Source organism: Prionailurus bengalensis, chromosome F2, assembly GCF_016509475.1.
Source record: "Prionailurus bengalensis isolate Pbe53 chromosome F2, Fcat_Pben_1.1_paternal_pri, whole genome shotgun sequence".
Classification (NCBI taxonomy): domain Eukaryota; kingdom Metazoa; phylum Chordata; class Mammalia; order Carnivora; family Felidae; genus Prionailurus; species Prionailurus bengalensis.
The window spans coordinates 10,637,811-10,643,810 of record NC_057353.1 but is presented as its reverse complement, the minus strand read 5'-3'; positions in this window follow the sequence as shown (position 1 = coordinate 10,643,810).

Sequence of the window (6,000 nt, the reverse complement as noted above, 5' to 3'; positions counted from 1 at the left end):
TTCTAGTTTAAAGGGTATGTATATTTTTCACTTTATTACAGTAAATTTACTTTGAAGAAAAGGGTAATTTGGGTAATATATTTGTCAAAGTAATTAGTGCCAATTATTGGAACAGATAACCCGAAACACAGTCACTTAACACAAAGAAAAGTAGATATGGGTCAGGCAGCCATCTTGAATAGCTTCACCAAGTGTCTCCACCGCCTTAAAGAGTGGCCTCAGAATTGCTTTACTAGTTCCTGTGGATTCAACAAGACTCCCAGAAGAAAAAGAGTTAGAATAAGGAGATAGTGGGAGATATTTTAAGACCAAGGCTTGGAGCATCTTATTTCTCTTCTGCTGATATTCCTTTTGCCAAAACTCAGTCACATAGCTTCAATCTAAGTACAAGGGAAGCTGGGAAATGTAGTTTTCTTATGTGCTCAGGACTAGGAACACTACTGATGAACATCTGCTCAGCTGGTGTCTCTGATGATACATTTTCTGTATGTGATACTTCTATTATTTTATTGTTATTATTTGAAAATCCTGAAATGCTCAAAAAGGAACAAATCTTGCTTAATGCCAGACCTTTTAAAATTGGAAAAATAGCAAATACTTCTCATCCATCCCCTCCCAACCCTACAGGTAAACACTGTTAACAATTTAGAGTTGGTCCTAGTTTGTTTCTGAAACATGTTTCTATTTACCAAGTATCTATCTGCCTATCTATCTATATCTGTTACATATGTACATGTTAGGGGCTAAATTGTGTCCCCCAAAAGTTGTATTTTGAAATCTGAAGCAGTCTCAAAATGCAACTGTTTTTGGAGATAGAGTCCTTAAAGGGACTCTCTCCTAAAGGGAGATAGAGTCCATTAAAATAAAATGAGGTCATTAGGGTGGGCCTTAATGTGAACATGACTGGTGCCCTTGTAAGAAGGAGAAATTAGGATGAAGATATGCACAGAGGGAAGGCCATGTGAAGACATAGGGAGGAGGAGGCATTTATGAGCTAAGGAGAGAAGACTCAGAAGAAGCCAATCCTGCTACCACCTTGATTTCAGGTTCTTAGGCCCCAGAATTGTGAGAAAACAAACTTCTGCTGTAGAAGCCCCCCCCCCCCATCTGTGGTACTTTGTTATGGCAGTCCTAGGAGACAAATACACTCTACATAATTACACATTAATTATAGGCTTTCAAACTCCTTCACATTCCCCATTGTACATAAACCTCCCCCCACCCCACTTTTTTTTTTGGTTGCAAATAAATCATCTTAAGTATGTGCCTGTATACATTTTTTAAAAAGCAGTGACTTTCATTTACATTTTCTGTTTCTAGTGAGAATTAGAATTTTTATCACATGTCACTATTTACTTATTTGCATTTTTCCTTCTGTAAATTTACGATTTGTGCCATTTATCTATTTTTAAAATCATTTTGTTCCCTTTATTTTTAACGCAAAGAACTCTGTATGTTATTTATAACAACACTTTGTCCTATATGTTGCAAAGATATTTCTCCCGATCTGCCGTTTATATTTTGACTTGGTTTGTGAGAATAGTTTGATTTATAGATGCTTTACATTTTCCTGTTTCTTCATGAGTTTCCATTTGTTAGACACTATGCTGGTTGTTGCAGGATATAGCATAAGCAAGTCCGAATCTCTGTCCTCAGGAAGATTATAGTCTCCGGGTTGGCTGAGACAGGTACATAATTATGCGGAATCCCTAGCACCATATGGAAGACATCATGAGAGAACAAATACTCAAGCTGGGGCAAGAAGGTGAAGAAAGGCTTTACAAAGAGAGCATTCATGAAACATCTTGAAACACCATGTGAGCCAAAAAACATGTCTAAGTAGTACACGAGACATGTTTATTAAAGCCTCCCGCCCACAGAGTCTGAAATAGCAGCCGCAAGAGTATTCCTTTGTTTGGCTGATGATGTTTAAGAGTAGCCTGGTGGGGGTGAGATGTGGAAATGGCAGGCAAGAAAAAGAGGGAAAGTGACTCGATCTCCCCTTTAGGCTCCTGTGAAAACCTCAGAGCGGAGTAAACTCAGCAACGTGGCAGGGGCCGGCCTCCGGCCTCTGGGTTCCACCTCCTCTCAAATGCCCCAACCCAGAGCTGCAGGGGCGGGTGATGAAGTGTGGGTCCTCACCAATTCTGAAGGGCTCCCTGGACCTTGCGGCACAGCTAGGAGCACTCAGGGTCTTAAGTGCCCACGGGCCCCAGGAGTGGTGTGGGCCACGCCCAAGAAAAAGCAGCTCTGCGTAGTGTTGCACGGAGTGAGGGTCCGTGTGCAGAGGCACCCTGCCTGAGCGGGCATCCTGGCTAGCCCTTTCCTACTCGGGGACTTCTCTACTTGGTGACTTTCTCTCTCTGTGCCCCAAGTTCTTCTCTGATGATTGGGACTGATAATAGGGCCTACCTCATGAGGTAAGAAATTAAGTGGGATAATACATGCGAGGAGCTGAAGCCAGTGCCGACTCTTAAGGACTCAAGGCACATCAGAATTACTATTTTACAGTCTTTGTGAATCCCCCCACCAGAAAGGATATATTGTATTCTTATTAGGATCCTTGTTGTATAGATGGGGAAATTGAGCATCAAAAGATAGGATCTACTCCCCAAAGCCTGGCAGATAGCAGAACATGTATGTAGACCCAGGATGGTGCGTCCCAGAACAAGGGTTCTACATCCCCCCACTGTGGTCTCCCCCACCAGAAAGCACACACTAGCCAAGAGTAGAGAAGCGTTTTTTTTTCTCCTCCCTTGGCAGAAACTGTTGCTTTCATTGGGGTAGTTTCAAGGTAAGGAGAGCAAACCAAAGAGTGTCATCTGAAAAAGAGAGGGGGGGGGGGGGGAGAAATTTTCCTGAATATATTCTTCTAGGCTTATTTAATTATCCAGATAAATGAAACCTTAGACCTACTTTGATTCGGTGCCCATAGACCAAATATAAGGGCAAACTTACTTGCTGAAGTTGCCTTGCTGTGATCTTTCTCGGCCTGGAGCGGGAAGCCAACATTCCCCCACATAACCACGAAGTAGCACTTACGCCCATTGGAACTGGACCCCTCAGAAGGCAGCCAACAAAGGCAGTGGCCAGCGTGGTCGGGAGTTTTCCTTTCCGTACAATTCTTTTCCTGTCTGATCACTTGGCCAGGGGGATTATTTAATCTGATTTGTAGAGTCTGTAGCCTGCCAGAACCTCACATTCTCAACATATTTTAGAAAATACTGTGGAAAGGAAATTTTACACGGCCCGTAAAGGAGACTACCTCCTGAAGTTATGCTTCATAGAGAGCTGCCGCACTGAAAGGGCCCACACTGAAAGGGCGATCTCCGTCAAGAAGACGGTGGAGAACCGCACGTTGCCTTGAAACTCAAACGGTAAAAGCCAACTCCACTGCAAATAAGGAAGAATTACAGGCAGCTCAGGAGACTTTTGACACAGCAGTGAAAGGACCTTGCAGAAGGGGACTTTCTGCCATTTCTGTTCCCCAGAAAAGGCCCAGCCATGAAAGAAAAATAATTCAAATGTATCCCCAAATGCAGAAGGACATTCAATGCCGCTCCATTGCCTCAGCCAGTTCTTTCTCCTATTCTAAAAATGAATACAACAGCGCTTTCAATTAGAACAAGCAGTTGCTTTATGCGGGGACAGATTAAGTTAGTGTTATTTTTTTTAGACTCCCTTTTTGAATTTTCAAGTCCCAACACTGAGATGAAAAAGATGTTTTTCAGTTCCCCCACTTCTTCCAACTTCTCGAAGCCCAAAGATCCAGAATAAACCACCGAGCTCTAAGCCAGGCCTATTACAAATCCCACATCTTTGGCTTTAAACACACCTTTGCCACCTTGGAGCCCAGGTCTTCAAATCAGGGATGCTCCATCCAATGGTATGACGTAAATGTGATTCTATCTATATGTCTCTTCATCTGTGTCTGTAGATCCTGAAAAAAAAAAAAAACAACTCAGATAGCAGATGATGAGGTCATCATCCATGTATTAAAGGAATGCTCTTTAATAGGCATATGTTCCCACTCTTTGAAACTGATGTCACGGAACAAATAAAATCCTTTTTTTTTTTTTTTGTATTTTCACACAGTTAAGGCAAACATGTGGTCTTATCAGGATAAGTTTTCGGTTTCAGTGGTTACAGCTCAACTATGTAGCTGGAACGACAACCTTGCCATGCATATTCTGTTTATTGGAGAGGCAACAAAGTCCCGGGATTTAAAGTGCAATAAACTGCCACGTTCAAAGCCTGGCTCTCCTGCTTCCTATGATTATGAACTTGTTCTAATTATTTTGTCAACACACAGTGAGGAGAAAGCGGGGTGAATTTATTTGAACTCGATTCCATTAAGCAAATAATTGCTGAGTACTTGTTACGTTTCAGAAGTTGTGCTTGGCCCTGCAGAACCTCAGAGATGAACAGGACACGGTAGCTGTGCCCCAACAGCTTATTGAGAAGAGAGTATAACTATATATATATAGACATATACAGTATATATATATATATATATATATATACACACACACACACATATATATACACACACACACACACACCACACACACACACACACATATACACACACACACACACACATATATATATGACTGTAGCACAAGGTGATATGTGAGAAGTCCCATGAAAGAATCACCAATAATTGTTCTGGGAAGGAGAGTGGGGAAAGCCCAGATTGGGTAGGAGGGACTAGGAAGAGTCACAGGAAGAGGGCAGTGATGGTGGCAGGAGGAAGCGGAAGGTAGGGCAGGCGTTGCCTAGGAACGTAGAATAGAAGCTAGAAAAAAGGGCCTGCTGAGAGAATATGAAGTGATCTGCTCTGGTAGATACATAAACACTGAGAGAAATAAGACAAGAAATCAAAGCGGAATCTGGAATGCTGGGTGTGGGAGTCCTTACTTAACTCCAAAAGCAATAAACATGGGCAACATTCACTGATATGTCCCAAGTGCCTCTGGAAGCTTCTAGAAAGAGATGAAATACTGGCTTAAACTCTAGATGCAAAGATACTAAATTGGTAGGCAGCAACATTATGAGTTTTCTTATGTGAAAATAGCAGATTAAACTTTGAATAGAAGTTTATAAATTAATTTACAATTTTTTAAGAATGTGTTGGAACTTTATCACATTTTACCAAGCAGCAGCCTCTCTGAAAGACCTTTTTTGCAGGAATTGAAATAATTAAATTGAAGGTTCAGTGTACCTTTTCAATCATTTTATTAAAAAACTCATTCTGGTTTTCTCTGAGGGAGAGATAAACCACTGCTTAAGGAAGTGGCTAAATCTTTTTTTAAACTACTGTATTCACCATAAAATATATGACACTATTCCCAAATAACACCTAATAGAAGCTGGTCACCTCAACATCAGGAAAAAAACCCTGCCGTTTCCAAACCACTTTTTGTATTCGTCTGTAAACCAGATGTTGGAAGTACAAAGGTGATTGAGATGTAATCTAGAACGGAAGAAGAAGAGCATAAAAAAAATCGTTACAGCTCACTAATGAAGGAATCCATGGTGTGCCTGGGGTGGGGAAGGAGGGCTTAGCACCGTTTTACTGAAGTAATATTTGCTTTGGGTCCTGAAGGTAATAGGAGCCATCATGTGAATGTGTGGTCGTGAGCATGTTCTTTCTCGACTGAAGGAATAGTGGATGCGAATGCTTGAAATGAAGGCAAGCACAAGTAGCTAATTGCAGGAGAACAAATGGCTCAGTGTGTCTGGGTATCAGAAAAGCTGGTGGAGGTGTTTACGCAGGGCAATGGCGTGCTCGATGGGTCCTCTAGGTTGACAGTCACGGCGGGGGTGTAGATGCTGAATTGTAGGTAAGGAGAACCAGTGAGAGATGCCAGTGATAGTTCAGATGAGAAATGACAAAGGATGAGACCTGTAGTTAACCATGGCATTGAGAATAACTACTAAATGAGCTATGCAGCCCACGAGAAAACTATTTATATACGGATTGCATTTATCAAGATT